Source organism: Lipotes vexillifer, unplaced genomic scaffold, assembly GCF_000442215.2.
Source record: "Lipotes vexillifer unplaced genomic scaffold, Lipotes_vexillifer_v1.1 scaffold112, whole genome shotgun sequence".
In the NCBI taxonomy this organism is placed as follows: domain Eukaryota; kingdom Metazoa; phylum Chordata; class Mammalia; order Artiodactyla; family Lipotidae; genus Lipotes; species Lipotes vexillifer.
In genome coordinates this window covers 1,858,116-1,878,176 of record NW_006776285.1, presented here as the reverse complement: position 1 = coordinate 1,878,176, position 20,061 = coordinate 1,858,116, and the positions used below count along the sequence as shown (strand labels likewise).

At 40.1% G+C, this 20,061-nt stretch overlaps 1 non-coding gene and 1 pseudogene across 1 annotated transcript; one reads left to right on the top strand and one right to left on the bottom strand.

Annotated features, from left to right (window-relative positions):
* The window catches only part of LOC103087709 (single-stranded DNA-binding protein, mitochondrial-like), a 37,740-nt pseudogene extending 19,745 nt beyond the window's left edge, over positions 1–17,995 (top strand).
* Positions 17,996–18,049: 54 nt separating this feature from the next.
* Positions 18,050–18,132, bottom strand: TRNAL-UAA (transfer RNA leucine (anticodon UAA)). The gene has a single exon. It is a non-coding gene; the product is annotated as a tRNA-Leu (tRNA).
* Between the last annotated feature and the right edge of the window lie 1,929 nt (positions 18,133–20,061).

Genomic DNA, 20,061 nt, shown 5'->3' with positions numbered 1-20,061 from the left:
TAAATTGAACATTCTGTTAAAGAAAATAGTGAATTTTGTAAATTCATATAAATTTGACATGTTAGTCTACAAATTAGCTTTTAAAAAACTGACCTTCAATGAATTGGAATCTGCCTATTATTTTCTTGGCTTCTGCTATGATTAGCTTTCATCATCTAAAAAATTTGCTTATATGAAAATGGGTTAAACCCATTTTCCACCAAGATTTCTTTGGGCAGCATGTGATTAAGAGATTACATATTTAAAGTGTTTAAAATAAAAAGGCAAGAGTAGGGAAAAGGAAAACATGAACCACTTCTGACCCACCACGGTTTTTCCCAAAGGCCTGGAAAGTACTCTTCAGCAATGAACCAAGAAATTTTTGCAGCAGAAAATTTTTTTTTTTTTTTTTTTGCGTTACGCTGGCCTCTCACTGTTGTGGCACAACTCTCGCGTTGCGGAGCACGGGCTCTGAACGCACAGGCTCAGCGGCCACGGCTCACGGGCCCAGCCACTCTGCAGCATGTGGGATCTTCCCGGACCAGGGCACGAACCCGTGTCCCCTGCATCGGCAGGCGGACTCCCAACCACTGCACCACCAGGGAAGCCCAGGAAATAATATTTTTCTAAGCAGCACTTGGCAACTGTGTTGGGATAAGAGGTTGTATTTGACATTAAGGCCCTGACACTGGTACATTTCCTGAAGAAAACAGTGATCACCTTTATGCATGTTATCCTTACAAAGCCAGTTCAAGGTACTTATGTGGGCCATTTTTCTGACCATCCATCTAAAGAAAAAATTGTCCAGAAAACTTCTCTTTCTGCCTCGGACTGGAATAGGAAATAATTTTTAATAAACTTCTTTTTCTGCCACCAGGAAGGGAAGGGGATTCGAGTTTGTGATTATGATTGCATTTTAAGTTATCTAAGAAAATTGCTAGTGAGAAAAAAAAATTGCCTTCTAAAAAATAAACAAAGCAACCAAAGAAAAACTTCCCTAGTCCTAGCTTTGAAAGCTCATCCTGAATTCCAGACCTCTAGTTTTCAGTTTATTTCTGAGTTTTTGATGAATTTACCAGCCCTAAGAGCTGACACTGTAGGACTCAATAAAAATCCTAATAAATATGTAGCTGTGGTTGGTAGTCTTTGAAAAATAAGTAAAATTTCCCAACTTGTTCCACAAACCTCAATTATCTCAGACTATTAGAGCATCTGGAACTAGGGAGCCAAAAGTTAAGGGTTCAGAGCAATCGGGTTCCAGAGTTTCATTTGGGCGGGCTAAAGGTGCATATTAGTTTGGCTTTTCCACCTTCTGCTCCTTTTCAAGAGAATAAATAATTACAGTGATTTATCTTTGAAATGTGCAGCTTGGAGTTGGATGTGGAGAAGTCACATAATGGTGTCAACACTTCAGCCCGAAGTAAATAAAATGGTGAAATATATTTAGCACATGATAAGGCTAGGCACTGAGAAAGAGAGATAAAAAGAAGAAACTGGCTCTACATGATTAGAGAACTTTACAAAATACCAAGCTTTTGCAAAAAGAAAATAATTATAAAAAATACAAACAATGGGAAAAAAGACAGAAAGTCTTCCAAGTTCCAAATTTCCATCCTAATTCTAGTTCCCAAAAGGCCAGTCGGTTTCTCAGGCTCTTGGTCTGGCTTCTTCTCTTCCAGGTTTCAGCCTCCCTCCCTGTGGTAATTGCCCAATTTTGGATACAGTGGAGCAGTTGCTCAGATCTCTAATGCCTTTCAAGGCTGATGTGAAGATTCAACCTAGTGGTGGCCATTAGTGCTTCCCTGCCTTTTCCAGAAGCCCCAACCAGGCACTTTGGCAGCACTATGGTGCCTGCCATAAAAAAGATCTGCCCTCCAGAAAAGCTGCTTTCCAGTTCTCTTTTTTCCTCCAACAAAGGTTGAGCCTGCACACAAATTTTAATGTGCTTTCAAGTACTTGAAAAGTCCAATAAATCAAGCAACTGACTGGGACTTCCCTGGTGGTCCAGCGGTTAAGACTCCAGGTTCCCTCCCTGGTCAGGGAACTAGATAGATCCCACATGCTGCAACTGAAGATCCCACGTGCCACAACTAAGACCTGGCGCAGCCAAATAAATAAATAGTTTTTTAAAAAATCAAACAACTGACTTTGCCATTGAGCACAATAGCTTGTGTGTTGGATGTAGCCTTGGATATGTCTATGCACAGAATCTCATCCCCCTCCTGCCTGAACCTCTCTCCACCTGAAACTGCTCTTTCCATCAGTCCTCACTGATGACCTCCTAGTTGCTACATCCAAGTAACCATCTATCCATTCATATCTTATTTCCCAGATCACAAGAAGCTGACACGGTTCACCAGTTAATCAACAAAAGACATGGATAATGTCCTTTCTGTTTTGCTTGTTTTTCCTTCAGAATCTCTGACCACTTCTTACGGTCTTCATTGTAGCGTTCCCTTTCTCTACCCATTACTTAAATGTGAACTTTCTGCAGAACTTCATCAGAGACCCTCTTTTCACTCATCTCTTTATTCTTGAATAATTGGATTCAGCCCTTTGCTTTCATTGTCACCTATATGTTGATGACTCTCATCTAATATCTCTAGCTTGCCTCTCTCCTGAGTTTTGATCTCATATATCTGAGGGTCCTTGGGGAAGCAGAGAATGGGAGGATCCAGAGAGTAGGGACACATTAATGGGACCAGAGCTTTCACTTTCAGAGACTCTTTTACTCCTTTAGTGTCCTAAAGAAACTTAAAATATGCAAAGGATGCTGTCTGCTTTGCCTGGCACCTTAATATTAGTATATCATAATTTTACTTAGAAGTAAAAAAAAAAATTAAGCATGTATTTCTCTTCTAAGTCAATACTCAGGTAGACAAATTGAAAATTTAACAATTCCTTTAGACTGTATGTCATTATTTCAGAACAGGATTAAGAGGAGATGTGATAAAAAGAAAAAGCTATAGTGTTATTATGGGGAGATGGTCAGTGACGTCTTTCTTTGTTTTTGTTTTTGTTTCTGCGATACGCGGGCCTCTCACCGTTGTGGCCTCTCCCGTTGCGGAGCACAGGCTCCGGACGCGCAGGCTCAGCGGCCATGGCTGACGGGCCCAGCCGCTCCGCGGCACGTGGGATCTTCCCGGACCGGGGCACGAACCTGCGTCCCCTGCATCGGCAGGCGGATTCTCAACCACTGTGCCACCAGGGAAGCCCAGTGACGTTTTTCTTATACTAATATTTATACTAATTTGTACTAATACCAGGTAGGACTAGCATTGGCTACAGATGAAAGAAACCTTCTCCAAATAACAGCTTATTTCAGTCTTCATGGATGTCTGAAGGTTCGTAGTCCAGAGTTGGGATGGAGACTCTACTAAGGCTTCAGGAAAAAAGCTCTAGCTGACTTCTCTTCCAGTCCTGGGCTATGACCTCCATCTTCATGGTCCAATATGATGCTTGAAGCATCAAATTAATGTTCCCAGGAGCAGGCAAAGGGCATGATGCTTACACAATCTTTCAAGTATGTTTTCCTGGAAGCTTTCCAGTAACACTTCTAATTATAAGTCACTGGCCAATTATTCACATTGCTGCTTGCAGTTAAGAGAGAAGTTAGACAATGTGATCTTTATTCCAGGCAGTTCTTTTTCCATCAAACATTGCGCTTCAATTACTGTGGATGATGTGAAGAATATGTGTGGGGAGGGGTACAACAAGCAGTGTCAGCAATATTGTTTTCTGAACAGTGAATAAAACCTTGAGAAAATACCTAGATTTATTAGATCATGACAGGGAATGGAAATGTTCCTTTGTATAAAGATTTTGTGTAGAAAAATGATATTTGTATGGATAAAATCAATGAGCTCATAAGATTCTTTTCAAGGGTCCTCATGCTTGCTCAGTTTCAGGTGCAACACAGCATTGTGAGAATCCCTTGCACTAGAAGGACTTAGGGGCCGTTTTCCTGAGAGGCAGTAGGCAGGGACCCATTACACAGAAGCTGAGAGAGCCATAGAGCCTTAAATGCCTCTGGTCCTGGTGGGTAGACTTGTCTGAGAAGCTGCCAGCTTGGGATGGTTCCCCACAGAAGGGTCTCTGTTATTTTGTGCAGTTCATCTCTGAGTATTCCAGTGAGGACTCCCACCATTTCTCTTGAATTTACAGACTCCACTGTGGGGATTTTTCTCCCCACTAGTCAACTTAAATCTTCCTTTGTTCAGAATCTTTCCTCTTCCTCTGTTCTTACCCCTTTAACACAACCACAACCTCAAGAATGTGATCTTTGCACACAACATTCTACCATATCCAGCAAAAAGCCTCAATAGATCACTCCTAGTACTTAAGGAGATTTTTGTTTGTTACTCTTTTTTTATTTTGTCAGGCAAAGCCACCTTCTTCAAGTACGTGGGTATGGGTATGTCTGTGGCTTTTGTGGCATTTCTAAGCTATAGTGAGCCTTTCTAAGCTGTGAGCCTTAGATTAAAGGTGTTATAAAGGAAGTAAACAACAACCAAAAAATTCTTAACTTTCTTGAACTAAAAAGCTACATAGAGACCTATATTTGAAATACTGATATTCTGAGAGATAAAATAATGTCGAGTAAATATTTCACACGTGCAAATAATTCAGTTTCACAATTGTGTTTTAGAAATGCTTGGCTTTTAATCAAAGAGACACACACCTGCTTTTCTAAGTTAGGTTTCAATCTATACATCAAATGGGAAGTTCAGTAGGACATCTTGGGAAGGGATTAAAAAACTGTAAATAATAGCTGCCTGTATATATACTTACCAGGGACCTGAGACAGTGGTAACTCCTGGGTCCTACATTAACCCTTGTCTTGCCACTGGGCATGCCTATGAGCCAAGACTTGTACCCTGGCAATCTCATTAAAGTAGCATAATGTAAAAGCAGAAATAGGAAGTCCTTTCCCCATCTCCATGTAAACTGATGGAGATGTTGTGAAAAGAGCAAGGCTTGAGAGATACACCAGCCTGGATTCAAATTCCAGGACTTCATTTAGTAGCAATACTTTGAGCAAGCTACTTAACCCCTCTGATAAGAAAGCAACGAGCAGTAGAAGCCAGCATGGGTTCATTAATAACATCTTACGTCAAACTAACACAATTTTTATCTTTTATGAGGTCACTACTATGCATAGACAGAGTGCATTTTAATTTTGGCACACCATTAGAAAAAAATATCTCAAGATATTCTTGTGGTCACAATGAATAAATGTAAACTGGATAATCATTAAAAGTAAGTTTGGAGCTGGTTGAAAGATGACATACACAGATGTGTATTAATGTATCAATTCCCCCTGGAAAGGATATCTCTAATAGCAGGAAAGTCTCGCTCTGTTATGTTCAAGATTTTATCAACAACTTGAATATAAAACGTATTAAATGCTTAGGTGACTGAAAAGTAGGAGGGACAGTGAATGCACTGGATGACAGAATCAAAATTCAATATGATCTCAATAACCTAAAAAAAATAGCTGAAATAAAAGTTATTAAAAGAGCTGTGCCAAGTTCATCATTTAGATTCATAGCTGCTTGGGATACAGGTATGGGCCAGGTTTGGCAAGGGTGTCAGGTCAACATGACCAGAGCAAGCAGACTGGGTCCGCTTGGCTGGCAGGTATGGAGAGAGTCAGGGAGAAGAGACCAACAGGATGGGGCTCCCACTGGCCAAATCTTTAAAAATTTCAACAGTGAAATTTTAGTATTGATTGTATGGATTATAACTAATTGAATAAAATAGGAATCCATGAGCCCATAGTGATAAAAAATAAATAAATGAATTAATATGTGAGGGAGAAGAGAAAAGTCTATCTTATAGTAGAATGCCAACTAAGAAATATAGAAGGACTGATGGACATAGGAAAAGATCATAGTAATAGTTTTTTCAAACAAAATCATCAATGGAGGCTAATACTAGTGGACGAAAGTATAAAATACTTAGTAATTAATTTTACAGTGAAGAACCTGTCCAAAACCATCTTATCCAAGTTGTAAAAGTGAACATCACCAGAAAGGCCTATCTTGATGACTGAGAAGGTTGAAGACTTCTGGCTCTAAATTATACCTCAGTATGTAAGGGCTAGAGTGTGACTATGGAAGACAGAGCCCATTGAATCATGAGAAGTACAACAGCTACAAACACATGCTGATGCAGGTGTGTGGAATCAGTGACTCAAATACCACCAGCGCTCTTGCTGTGAGTCATGTGAGTTTTCCAAAAGGGAAACTAACTCTTGAAGAAATTCTGAATAAAACAAAATATAATGTTCCCTTGATTTACATGTAATTGTGAACTTGGAAAGTGCACTGTATATTGAAAGCTTGCAAAAACATTTTATGTTTCATATGAAAAATGGATTTAGGTTGTGGGTTCAGGTAAACAGGCTTTTAACCTACAGGGACAGCCTGCTAGGCATTCCAAAATCTTGCAGGATGAAGGATAATTCTTTATTGTGTGGAACGCCCATACATTGCAGCATGCCCAACCCCCCGGTCCCTCCCTAATGGCAGTAGACCCCACAAAATTATTATGACAACCCACAAGTGCCCTACTTTCTTCCAGAATGTCCTCCAGGACCACTGTAATCAGTGTTAAGGACCACTGGTTTAGAGACAAGTTTACATCTGCCAGGAGTGGTCAGTGGGTTATTTCTGCCTCATTGAAAGCTTTGTCTAAGTAAATCCCTTCGAACTCTAATATTCAACAAGTCCACGATTAAATCTCATGAAGCCATTACTCGTTCACCTTCTGAAATATTATAATTTTTTGCTTCTTTGATATTCAAAAAGATACTCAATTTATACCAATACTTAAAAGTTATGTTAGTCAGAACACTTTTAGCTTCAAATAACAAGAAACCAGCACAAACTTGTGTACATCCATACGCAAAAGAGGAATTTACTGTCTTAACTTGGAAACACGAGTGTGGAGCTGATTCCGAAACAACTGGATGCAAGAATTCAAGTGAGGTCTTGGGTACCTTTATCCTTCCTCCTTTCTTCCTTTCCCCTTTTCCTTTCCTTCCTTTCTCCCGCCCCCCCCCATTCTTTTCCCTCCCTCTCTCCCTCTTTTCTCTCTCTTTCTTTTTCTCTTTCTTTCTGTGGGCTGAATCCAGGCTCTCTCCTGGTGATGGGCAGATGGCTATGGGCCATCCTCCATTCACATTCTGTCTGCTCTCTGAAAGGTCTCTGCTTCTCCTCTCCTACTCTGAACTGTGCCCCACAGTTCAAGAAGGAAACTGTGACTGTGAAAAAAATCAGTGTTGTAATTAGTTGTTTAATGCCTATGTTTCCTAATAAAATGTAAGCTCTATGAGGACAGGACCTTGTCTTTCTTATTCATTGCCGTATCCCAGCAGCCAGCATAGCATTGCTCATTCTAGTCATTTAAAAAATACTTATAGAATGAATGAATTGTTCTGTTGGAACTAGAGGTTGCCCTGCTTCCAGTGCTGATATTTCTCCACAAGAATTTTCTAGACATTTTGAAAACATGGGCAAAAGGCAGCGGTAGCTGTGTATTCTCTAAGCAGGCATTGGGATGGCTTATGGTACTGAGATGTAGAAGCAGAATAGAGAAATCCAGTGGGAGGGATCCTCTTCACCCCAGATTCACCTAAAGGGCTTCTCCATCCAGAATTATCCAAGTTCATCCCCATCTCATTTTTGTCTGAGAATTACTCACAGGAGACTAAAATCAGCATGAAAGAAACTGACTAATTGATTCAATTAGTACATTACTGAGGTAATTTCAATTCATTAGGCCACTTTAAAATTTCATTCTATGTAGCTTTTACATATTGTTCTTTGTAATGCACCAATAAAATTAGGCATTACACTGAATCACTGTAAAAGAGTTCTCCTGCATAGTAATAGACTTGAATGCCAGGCTATACTGTATGAAGCACTTTTCCACACTTAAAAGCATTACATTATATATTATTTTGCATATGTTCCAAGTGACAGGGGCTTCTTATTTTTCTTATGTGGAATAAAAAAAATTTTGTCAGGTTGCTCTTAAAATTATAGCTGAACTGGGTGGGTCAGAATTGCTAGTGTTTAAGCAATGTGAACAACATCCTTAATATAGCTATTTGTGACTAATCCAGTGGGTGTGACACTCAAGAGAAAACAATAACTTCACTTAGCATGAATTTGAAAACTTAAGAGTTTAGAACTCTGTGCTATTTTTTTTTTTTTTTTTTTTTTCAGTGTTTACCACCACCTGACTATTTAACTGTCTGTGTCCTGACTCTTTTTGTTTTTTTTTTTTTTTTTTTTTTTTTTGCAGTACGCGGGCCTCTCATCGCTGCGGCCCCTCCCATTGCGGAGCACAGGCTCGGGACGCACAGGCTCAGCGGCCACGGCTCACGGGCCCAGCCGCTCCTCGGCACGCGGGATCCACCCGGACCAGGGCATGAACCCGCGTCCCCCGCATCGGCAGGCGGACTCTCAACCACTGTGCCACCAAGGAAGCCCCCTCTGTGCTATTTTTTAACATACAAATTATTAAAGGAATTTTGGGAATTTTGTTTGTAAAGAGATGCTGATGATGGAAAATTAGGCATTTGAAGATTTTAAATGGAAAAATGAAGTTTAATGAGCAAATCAGAAGAATGCAATCTAAGCCCTTCTCCAAAATTTCATGTCTTTTAAAAATTGTGTCTTTTGCTGTAATTTCTATGTCAAATACAATGTATTTCCTACAGCAGAATCAATTCACATTTTGTAAGAATCACTGAAGTATAACAATGGATTAATCTCTTGATCATTCTACACTCCATGCACTTCCTAAGCACTTTATCAACATCACACTTAATTCTCACAACAAGTCATTTGATAGGTACTTTTTGTTATCACCCCATTTTATAGGTGAGAAAACAAAGACTTGGAGATGCTAAATAACCAGTCCAAAGTCACACAGCTAATAAGGTTTGGAGCTGGGATTAATACTCGGAATGGCCATGGCCAGACTCTGCAGCCAGTCCAGGGTCTAGCCCAGTCCATCAGCATGCCACAGCAATAGCCACACCCCAACACAACAGGAGGGTGTATGTAGCCCATATAGGGGACACCCCTTAAGCACTTGGCTCTTGTGGCCAGGTGGGATTGTGCCTCTGAGCCCCACAGAACATCTCCTAAATAAGGCTACTCCTTTGAGACTGGGAGAGCTGATTTACCTAATATATAGAAACAAACACAGAAAATTAGGCAAAATAAGGACACAAAAGAATATGTTCCAATCAAAAGAACAAGACAAAAAACTCAGAAAAAGAACTAAATGAAACAGAGATAAGCAAACTACATGATAAAGAGTTCAAAGTGGTGGTCATAAAAATGCTCACTGAACTCAGGAGAAGAATGGATGAACACAGTGAGAATGTCAACAAAGAGATAAAAAAAACATAAGAAAGTACCAAACAAAAGTTATAATTGAACAGAAAAATACATTAGAGGGGTTCAGTAGCAGACTGGATGAGGTAGAAGAACAAATCAATGAGCTGGAAGACAAAGCGATAGAACTCACCCAGACAGAGCAGCAAAATTTAAAAAGAATTAAGAAAAGTAAATATACTTTAAGGGACCTTTGGGACAACATGAAGAAGAATAACATTCACATTACAGGGGGTAAAATATAAAGCTTTGGAATGTGTTCAAATTATAGTCACTACCAACTTAAAACAGGCTACTATTTGCATAGTATGTTATATGTGAACCTCACGGTAACCACAAGGAGAAAACCTATAGTAAATAACCAAAAGAAAATGAGAAAGGAATAGAAACATAACACTAAAGAAAACCACCAAAACATAAAGGAAGAGAGAAAGGTACAGAGAGGAACTACAAAAATAGTCAGAAAAACTACTAATGAAATTAACATACATATCAATAAGAACTTTATGAAAATGGACTAAATTTGACAATCAAAAGACATAGTGGCTGAATGGATTAAAAAAAAACAAGACCCATCTATGTGCTGCATACAAGAGACTCACTTCAGAAGAAAGGACACACACAGACTGAAAGTGAAGGGATGGAGAAATATATTCATGTGTATGAAAATGAAAAGAAAGCTGGAGTAGCTATAGTCATATCAGACAAAATAAACTTTAAAACAAAGATTAATAAAAGATGAATAAGGGCATTACATAATAATAAACGGGTCAATCAAGCAAGAAGATATAACATTTATAAATGTACATGCACCCAACAGCGGAGGCCAACATATATAAAGCAAATATTAATGGACTTAAAGGGAAAAAAATGAAAGCAATACAACAAAGGTATGTAACTTTAACACTCCACTTACATCAATGGATAGTTCAACCAGACAGAAAGTCAATAAGGAAAGCTCAGACTTAAATAACACATTAGATCAGAAGAACTTAATAGATATGTACAGAACATTCCATCCGAAAGCAGCAGATATACATTCTTCTCAAGTGCACATGGAACATTCTCCAGGATAGATCATATGTTAGGTCAAAAAATAAATCTCAATAAATTCAAGAAGATTGAAATCATATCAAGCATCTTCTCCAACCACTATGGTACAAAAGTAGAAGTCAATCACAAGAAAAAAATGGGAAAAAACACGAAAACAAGGATATTAAACAACATGTTACTGAACATCTAATGGGTCATTGAAGAAATCAAAGGAGAAATTAAAAAATACCTGGAGACAAACAGAAAAATGACATACCAAAATCTATAGGATGAAGCAAAAACAGTTCTAAAAGGGAAGTTCATAGCAATATAGGCTTACCTCAAGAAACAATAAAAACTCCAAATAAACAATCTAACTTTACACCTAAAGAAACTAGAAAAAAGAAGAACAAACAAAGCCCAAAATTAGTAGAAGGAAGGAAATAGTAAAGATGAGAGCAGAAATAAATTAGAGACTAAGAAAACAACAGGAAAGGTCAATGAAACTGAGAAGTAGTTCTTTGAAAAGATAAACAAAATTGGCAAACCTTTAGCTAGACTTACCAAGAAAGAAAGAGAGGACTCAGATAAATAAAACCAGAAATGAAAGAGAAGTTACAATTGATACAACAGAAATACAAAGGATCATAAGAGACTGCTATGAACAACTCTACAGCAGCAAATTGAACAACCTAGAAGACGTAGATAAATTCCTAGAAATATACAATCTTCCAAGACTGAATTATGAAGAAATAGAAAATCTGAAGCGACCAATTACTAGTAAGGAGAATGAAACAGGAATAAAACATCTGGATCTGATTCCAAAGGCAAGGGAAACAAAAGCAAAAATAAACAAATGGGACTACATCAAACTAAAATGCTTCTGCACAGCAAAGGAAACCATTATCAAAATGAAAAGGCAACCTACTGAATGGGAGAAAATATTTGCAAATCATGGATCCAGTAAGGGGTTAACATCAAAAATATATAAAGAACTCATATAACTCAACAACAACAACAACAAAAACCTTGATTTTAAAATGGGCAGAGGATCTGAATAGACATTTTTCCCAAAGGAGACATACAGATGGCCAGCAGGCACATGAAAAGATGCTCAACATCACTAATTGCTAGGGAAATGAAAATCAAAACCACACTGAGAAATCACCTCACACCTGTTAGAATGGCTATAATAGAAAAGATAAGAAATAGCAAATGTTGGAGAGGATGTGGAGAAAAGAGAACCCTCGTACACTGTCGGTGGAACTGTAAATTGCTTCAGGCACTATGGAAAACAGTATGGAGATTCTTCAAAAAATTAAAAATAGAACTATCATATGACCCAACAATTCCACATCTGGGTATTTATCCAAAGAACACAAAAACACTAATTCAAAAAGATATATGCAAAAAAAAAAAAAAAAAAGAAAAAGAAAAAGATATATGCAACGGTATGTTCACTGCAGCAATTTTTACAATAGCCAAGATATGGAAACAACCTAAGTTTCCAATGATGGATGAATTAAAAAGCTATGGTATCTATATCTTTATCTACATCTATATATACAATGGAATATTATTCAGCCATTAAAAAAGAACAAAATTCTACCCTTTGCAACAACATGGATGGACCTTGGAGGCATTATGCTAAATGAAATGTCAGAAGAAAGACAAATACTGTATGATTTCACATATATGTGGAATCAAAAAACAAAACAAACAAACAAAATAAAACAAAGACAAACTCATAGATACAGAGATCAGATTAGGGTTACCAGAGAGGAAGGGGCATGACGGATGGTGGGCAAAACGGATGAAGGGGGTCAACTGTATGGTGATGCATGGTAACTACACATGTGGTGGGGATCACTTCATAATGCATACATATGTCAAATTATAATGGTGTACGCCTGAAACTTATATATTAAAAAAAAAAAACTTGGGCCATCTGACCCCTAATCGCAGTTCTATGTTGCCATTAGGACCTACACTGCATATTTTACAAATACACACACTCCTGTGTTTATATTTAAAGGAGATTGTGGAATTGAGATGAATAGGCAACACTCTTTTTAGTAATCCATCTTTCCAATGCAATTTTAAAAGTTACCTTATTCAGAACTGCTAGCCTCATTACACTATAGTAATAGAAAATACATATAGTATAGAAAATACAACCTAAACCAAAAGATAAATTTGAGACTTGAATTGCACAGGTATGTTATATAGTTTATCCAGATAGAAATGATTCAAAAGCTACTTAAGTGTTTGTCTCTTTGGGCTTCTGAATCTTGATTCTCCGAATGAGTAAGGTCTACCTTAGCTGAAAAAGGAGGAAGAGAAGGGAAAAAGAAGTATGAGCATGCCTGAACCCATACCATACTAACTATACTTTCTTACTTTCTGTATTCTTGATGCTCTGGCATCTGGGGCCTTGCTGACCAGGAAGGGACTGCTTCTCCCAGGGTTAGATAATTCCTAGACATACCAGAATACTCAGGGCAGCCCCTACACTCCAGAGCCCGCTGAAATTATTCAAAGTAGCCAATCCTAAGACTGTTTACCCTGATTTGCCCATTCCTTCCTGTGAAAACCACAATAAAAGTTCTTGCCCATGCTTTCTCCTTGCTCCCTCTGCCTCCTGACTGACCCTAATTCTTCCCTATGTGGCCCTGTATGGTGTGCCGTGGCTCTTGTTTCCAGGGAATCTGTGAGTATAAAAAAATTCTTCCTTCATGACAGTCATTTCTGTATCTGAGTGTCTTACCATGCCTGATTAAAACAAATCCTGAGTACATTTTAAAACACATATCCTAAGTGAAGATTAATGTGTGTACAATAAATAGAATGAACTGTGAAATATACTCAGTGGACTTCAACGTTGTTCATTTATTCAACAAGTATTTATATAGTGCATACAATGTATAGAGACACTCTGCTAGGCAGTTTCCATCTCACTTCAGTAAGGACCGAGTGCAATCATTGCTTCTCTGCCAAGCACTCTGATAAGTTGTTCAAGAGACATCAAAACCTGTGTGGATAAAAATGAAACCAGATGGTTCACAAATGAACTGGGTGGTTCACAATGCATCTCTATCCAGTAATAGAGTGGATGTAAGGGACCTGGAATTATGTTCCTGATTCTTACGTGGCATCTTTGTAACTGAACACACTCATTAAAACTTGGGGCGTTATCATTTATATCATTTGAACAATTAGCAAATGTGTGACATGCAATTAATTTGTTCATTAAATAGCTGCAATTGTATTTAAAAGCAAAATGTGAAACAAAGGGAATAATTAAGATCTCCAAATTCCAACTTGCTACTAAGGACAAAGAAAGCTTCTTGTTCAAGATTTCTAAAATTGGACATGACTTCTGTAAAGCTGATGACTAATCCAAATCCCTGTTTCTCTTCAACTTCATAGTGAGTTTTGGAGTTTGAATAAAATATGTTTTATTGAAAGAAACAAAGATGATGGCTATGAGATAAAAGCCCTATTCATAGAATTAAAATAACAGCTCACGCAAGTGCTGTCAGTGATTTGAGATTCTTTTCAATGGCAGATTTATCATTAATGACTGAAAGAGAGAAAACAAAGGTCAATTTACTGGCTGGATTACACATAGCCTTAATGTGCTCCTAAACACAGTAACTGTGGAATAGCCATCAGGATTAGCCATCAGTCAGAATAAGGCAGGCAGAATTTAGCAAACAAATTTGCCTCCATTTAACCAGTAGGTGTCACTATTTATATGTATTGGCAATACCTTTCCTACAGAGTTCTGCACGAAGTCCAACAGAAAAAATCCATTTTGAATAACTTAAAATATGCTTATAAATCCACACTTATTTATAGATCAATTTAGGGACTTAATTTATTATTGTTAAAATAATCATTGGAAAATCATTCTAAGCTTAGTGGTGGTATACCTACAAATGATTCAAATTGAAATTCAAAATATTTTAAGAATGAAAAAAAAAGGGTCTAATATAACAGGTCTACTTCTCAAGGAAAAGAGAAAATTCTGCTACATTTTAGGACAGGGTTTCCATTTTTAAGAACTACTGATATCCTCTAGCTCTATCTATGTAATTTTGGATGAAAGAAAACATTACTCTTCAAATTTATTAAGGAAAATTGTGCCTAATTGTACCTACTACCTATAGGCACAATGGGTTTGGGTATATGATATTGTCTGTCAAAGGAGGATACGAATGTATAAGCGTTTTGGAAAACTGCAAAGTGGTCTATACATGCAAGGTAAGATTTCTTCCTACTTGCACAGTGTAGTTCTACTATACTTCCCACAAATGATGGCTCCCGAAAAGGGAAGGGAACTCAGTTACGAAACACCCACTTTTGTGAGAAGAGTATTACAGCCTCACAACCACTTTGTGGAGGTAAATTTTATTTTCCTATTTGCAAATGAAGAAAGAAGGCTGATAACCTGGGAAAGTTGATAAGTCTGTCTGACCCCAAAGCCTGGGTTCTTCCTACTGAGTGACCTTGTGATATGTACTTTGTAAACTGAATCATATTCTTAAAGTTTGCTGCACTAAATTGAAATTCACTTACAGAATCCTGCTAGTCAGAGGAAATCAATGATAGAACACTTTATCGAGTAGGATATAGTAAAGCAAAAGATTCCATCTAAATTGGCATGTGAAGATTGCAGTTAAATAGGCCATACATATTGATCAATCAAAAACTTGTGATTCAGTGCCCTAGGATCCATCTGATAGATTTTCTTGTTTCCAGACCAGCAGCTTTCAGACATCATTGCACCCCTCTTTGTGGCATCTCAGTGATCTGTGTGTCAGAATTTTAACAAGCACAAAAATACTAGCTGGTCTTTTACCATCTCTGTTATAGTACAGTAGCTGGTTATTACTGACTAGAAGCTTGATTTACAATATAGTTTTAAAGGAACAAAGTAAAAATCTAACTACTCTGCCTATTCTTGGAAGTATTGTTCCGTATTTGCACTTGAACACGTTAATACAAATAAATTAGCAAGAGTCCCTGCGTTCAGACTGGGAAAGCTTCAATATTGTTGAAGTCAATGTTGTTCTTGTATTGGCAATACTTTTCCTACAGAGTTCTGCATGTAGTCCAACAGAAAAAATCCATTTTGAATAACTTAAAATATGCTTATAAATCCACACTCTTATTTATAGATCAATTTAGGGACTTAATTTATTATTGTTAAGTCAATATTGTTCTTCCCCTTGCTCAGCTTTTAAGGAGGAAGAGAGACATAGACTGAGCTCAGTCTAACTGGCTGTTGACTGAATTAAACAATCTTCCCCTAAAAAATATTTTCTGCCAATTCAACATGCCCCCCTGTCCTGAGCATATACGGACCGACCGAGTTTCTACATAAATAGATATATTTTCAAATGTAACACTAATCACGTTGCTTCTTGTTTTGGATCCTTCAGTGGACTCCAGGCACCATACTTAGCATGGTTTCAAGATGTTTTCCCCCACCTGTAACCCTCTCCCTCTCTTCCCTGCCTCTCCCTGAACCCTACCCCTCTTCCTTCAGTTCTCAGCTAAAGCTGACTCTCTGAGAAAGAGTTAGGGCTTTTGGAACATCTCCTTTAGCACCTTGGGCATAGTTTATATTTCCTCATTATAAATGTGGTTTACTAAGATCTCTGTCTCTCACCATCTAAGCTCCTTGAAGGAGAGGCTGGCTTGTTTATCTGCACATCTCAAATGTCTAACAGCAACTGACGCATAGCCAGTTCTCAATGCTGGCAGGATGCTTATTTCTAAACGGTTTAGACACTCTCTCTTTTCCTCTTCCCTTCTTCTTGAACAATTTGATTTTAATCCATTAGATGGGCCCAAGCAAGGTAGATGTTACACTGGGGCAGGGGACGGGGGGCAATTTTGAGAATTACAAATATGGATAGAAAAACTAGAACAAAATTTATAGTGTTGGATCAGAATTAGAGTATTGGTAGGAACTCCCAAATCTAAATAGATATATATATAGATAAATATAGGTGTGGACACACACACACACATACACAAACATATGCTCCCTGATTCTCTCTACTGAGAGGGCCTGGGAACAGTAACACATCAAAAGAAATGAGCACACCTAGTACTGAGATCTTGCTTGCTAACTAGCATTCTCCACTAAAGGAAACTGGGGTTCTTTTCAAAATGTCTGATTCTACGTTGTCTGGGTCAGGAGGCGTACAAGGTAAGCATGGAATATCTTGGACTAGGAAGTAAGGAAGTGCTAAAAAATGATGAAGACACGTCAAAAGTCAGCCTTGAATAGACTCCCACTGACACAGTGTCCCACTGGGACACTTTCAGCATGAAAAGTAATAATTATAAAATGGATTGTAACCATTAATTAAAATAGGACACCATGGGTGCACACTTACATGCCTTATTCCATAATAATTGAATAAAATGGAAAGTTTGATGAGTAATGGGATATTTACATAACTTCAAAGCACTTCCCCTCAAAATATGCATTAATCACAAAGGGTGAACTATAGTGGAGAAAACTGGCAGAAAAGCCTTATCAAGTGAACTAAGTTAAGATCAGTAACAGGACAGACCAAAACCATGCCACCTGAAAGACTACAATGCAAACACAGTGTCACTTCCAGGATAGCCCTGCTTTATTTATAAGCATAACCTGAATCTAATCAAGAGGAAACATTAGACAAACCCAAACTGACAAACGGATGTTCTACAAAAAGATGAGCCTGTCATCTTCAGAAGTTTCAAGATCATGAAAGTCAGGAGAGACTGAGGAATCGTGCTAGATTGCAGAAGCTTAAGGCAATGTGACAAGTAAATGCAATGCATTATTCTGAACAGGAGACTTTTACTTTAAAGGACCGCTGGTGATTAAATGGGGCCTGGGGATTAGACGGTAGTAAATTATCAACGTTAATTCCCTGATTTTAACGGTTGTACTGGAGTATCTATTTGGTACCTTACTCTCAAGTGATTTGAAAAAAAAATTCTTTCCACTGTACTTGTAACGTCGCCCCCCCTAGATTTTAGATTACTTTCACTTTTTATAAGTATTTAAAAAACAAAAAGCAGACCGCGCCATTCGTATTTTAAAATTCTTAGCCGATTACCAATTAGAGTCCATTTTGGACTCCGCCTTCATGGATTTAACGGAAGAATTGTGTGCATACAATTAATTTTGGCGAAAAACTAGGAAAAGGTAGAGATGAACTTTTGACTTTTCTGCACAGGCACTTTTCTAACTACGATGCTGTATCACAAGCGCCCTGCCTGCCCAGCTGCCTGCCTCCCTGCAAGCGAAAGAACTGATCCCCGCGGCGCGGGCTGCCGCCGGAGTCCCAACCCCACCTGAGCCCCGCGAAGCCGTTGACCGGCAGCGACGCCCATCCCACCGCCCGTCCTGGCCCGGGGAACAGCGCCCGCGCCCCACGCCCAGCCCGCTCGCTGAGTCGCCTCTGGCCTGTGGGAGGCGGGGCCGCGTCTTGCCCGGCTTGCGCCTCTCTCAGCCAGGAGACAGAATTCCTGAGTACAAGACACGGTTTGCTCGGTGAAATTTACATTTAAAAAATAAATTAATTTTTTAATGAGAGAAGAGGAAAACTATCTACCAGGAGTGGGGTTCGAACCCACGCGGACATATGTCCATTGGATCTTAAGTCCAACGCCTTAACCACTCGGCCATCCTGGTGCAGGCGCACGATCTCCTCTTCGCTCTTCCTACAAGTCGTACTGCACCGTCCTCCTCGCGCCCGCCCTTAAGAAGGCCGAAGGTCCTTCGCCGCCGCTCCCTTAGTTTTCCCAGCCCGAGATGGAGCTGCCTGCCAGCCGGAGCCTCCTTTTAACGCCGCCGCAGCTCACTGTTGCCCCTGGCCCGCCGTGGCCGCCAGGGCAACTGCAGCCGAGCTCGGCGCGCTTTCGGCGGCGGCGGCGGCGGCGACCCTCCGGTCGCTTAGGCGGAACTCGGGCCCAGCCACTCTACTTTCGGTTTCGAGGTGCGCGGGCGCGGGAAACAAACACGATCGTAAACCTCTGGACTCCTAGCAGCAAGTTTTAGGAGGCGCCCGGGAGTGGTGGCGGTGCTGGGACGGAGCCCAGAGAGTGGCGTTTAGTTTGTTTTTTGGTTTGTTTCATTCCAGGTAGAATAAACTTCAAGGAATGAGTTGCATGGGCAGCAGGAGAGTTCTTGGACGCCCGTCCCTATGGGCCGCTTTTCTTCTCAACAAGTCACACGGGCAGGAAGTGTTGTAGCGACCCGTGTCTATACTGCGGCGCCACGTGCAGGGAGCGCGGCACAATTCGCCCTCCCGACTGGCTTCAGGCACGCTTCAGACGCAGGGCCGGGGACCTCTTCTCTGTTCCCAGACCCTCCCTTGCACCTAGATGTTTATGTTCTCGTATCTTAACTGTTCTGCAGTGCCCTCCTTCCTGCCTGCGCACAAGAGATTTCAGTTCGTCCTCTCAGTTGACTTCCATTTCCAGGGCTTTCGCTCCATTCTCCACCACACAAGACCTGGAAGCCACCACAGAGCCAAGGCTTCTGTGTTCTGGAGCGTCAGGGAGCCTGGGGACTGAGGCACCATCCGGCAGCCACGCCCTTGTTGAGACAGTGCAGGCAGCTTTGACCGAGAATTTACGTCATTCAGGAGACTGTACGCATTCACGTCACCAACTGGCTCCTCACCCACTGGGTCACACTGTGAGAAACCCATTGCCCTGCCACCTGCTGGATGCCTGTGATCCCTGGGAACACTGCCCTGACCTGTGGAGGCCTTCGCCCAGCCTGCTGCCCTGGTTCTCTGAGTTCCAGCCAAGAACATGACCGCCCCTGAGGGAGCTCCCCCAGATAGTAGTGGATGGAATTGTCCCCTACCCGCTTTGCCACTTAACATAGTGAGGGAACAGTGGCCTGCTTCTACATTCCGGCCTCAACACTATCCCTCCCACTGAACATGAGGCCTGGCCCTCCAGGAGCATGCAGTCAAGAACAGTGATAGAGCATTTCCTCCGGCCTGGCTCTGCCCTGCTGAGAGAAGGGGACCCTGGACTCTTGCCAGGGTCTAGAGACACTGGTGTGATGATGACACAGGATCACCACCCACTAACTCACCATCTCCATCTCGGAGGCTAAGTTCTGGCTTGTGCCTTAGGAAGCAGGCCTCAAAATGGAGGAAATTCCCCAAACGTCAGAAGAGTGTTCAAAAGACTCTGGCAACTTCAAGGCATGACAAATATCCACTTGAATGTTAGAACAAAATGTGAAAGGCAGGGTGCAATGACACTTGTTATAACTGACAATATTAGAGAGCAAATGACAGTATTAAGATAGATTTTATAACATTGGAATTTCACGAAATTGCATTTGACATACTTCTTATAGGGAAATGTTTCCCTCTATTTAAACAATTTTTCACTGTGTGTGTGTTTATTTAAGCCATGATATTCTTTATGCATTCTATAGTGGTTTAAAAAATAGGTCTAGGGCTTCCCTGGTGGTGCAGCGGTTGAGAGTCCGCCTGCCGATGCAGGGGACACGGGTTCGTGCCCTGGTCCGGGAAGATCCCACATGCCGCGGAGCGGCTGGGCCCGTGAGCCATGGCCGCTGAGCCTGCGCGTCTGG